Raw genomic sequence first — 1,379 nt, 5'->3', positions numbered from 1 at the left:
GGCTTCATTTGTTACACTCGGGCCTATAGGGCCTTGAACCTCTGACCAGTCTTGCACAGTCTGCAACAAAAGGGATTCTAGAACTTGCCCAGTGAAATAGGCCTCTTGAAGAACCTTTGTAGAGTATAAGACCTTAGGTACAATCCTGAGTCCCATCCAGAGCCTTATGAGGTGGGACATTCCCACTAGCAAGGACAAGCAGACCAGGCTGGAATAGCTAAAGGGACAGAAGATACACCTTAACAGAAAGATCATCAGGAAAACCCAAAACAAAAATGTCAGCATGACTGCCTACTACAAGAATAAGCACACTGTTCACAAAGAAGCCATCAAGCTAAGTAATCAAGTTCCTTCAGGACAAACACCCCTCTAAGTCTGAAACTCAAAGGGAACCCATAAGTGCGCATGTAAGCTTGCTGCCAACCACATTGGTCTACTGGTGAGTAGAAGAGGGGGAAAGGCAGCAATGAAGAAATAGGCTGAGTTCATCCACGGTCCATTGACTCCCACTGACATAGAGATGAGGGAGAGAAGAGGAAGGACTTGTTGGTCCAAAGTATGGTGAGACCTGGGGACACCTGAGCCCATGGACAAGGGCATAGCCACAGAGGGCTAGAGCTGAGAGTGAAGCATCCAGCTGATATGAAGTGAGGGGAGATGTACAAGAACACCCAAACTTGCAGACAGTACACATTTGACCTAGCCTCAATGGCTTGATAATTAGAACTCAACTAGAGGAAGTTAATTTTTTTTTTAAATAAAGGAAACACGGATAAATTGCTACAATTTGATGAACTTGACCTATACTCATGGAGGTAGTAACTCTAAATAGCAACAGAGAAGGAAGGATTCTTCACATCAAGTATCAATGTGATCCCCTCTATACACAGGGTTGATAGTGACAGGCAACTTAGACACTGGCTACCTAAAATGAGGGGATGATAAAGGCACGAAGTGACTGCCTTACAAGGTTTCAAGAGAGAGTTTAGTTTAAGAGTGTGTGGGAGAAGAAGGAGTCCCCACTGCATAGTTTTCATCTTGTCTAAGTGGGTCTGATGAATGAGATTCTTATGATTCAATAGTGAATATTTGTCATCATGACTAATTGTGAATGTCAGAAATGTACATGTAGCAGTTTTGTAACAAAATTGGGGGAGCAGTTAATCTTAAGTCCAGAGACAAATGACCCTAGGACCATCAAGGGAGAAGAACACAAGCAGAATGCGGTACTTTATCCAAAGAAGCAGCGATGCCAGAGATGGAGGCAGAAATGGGGACAAGGAGAGAGGGAGCAGCTGAGCACTCTAAATTCATGGAAATATAGGGACTAAGAGCTGGTGTGCAGGAGGCAGACTTGCAGAATGTGCCCTTTGGAGGTG

Source organism: Chrysochloris asiatica, unplaced genomic scaffold, assembly GCF_000296735.1.
Source record: "Chrysochloris asiatica unplaced genomic scaffold, ChrAsi1.0 scaffold00239, whole genome shotgun sequence".
Lineage (NCBI taxonomy): Eukaryota > Metazoa > Chordata > Mammalia > Afrosoricida > Chrysochloridae > Chrysochloris > Chrysochloris asiatica.
This window is presented reverse-complemented; position numbering follows the sequence as displayed.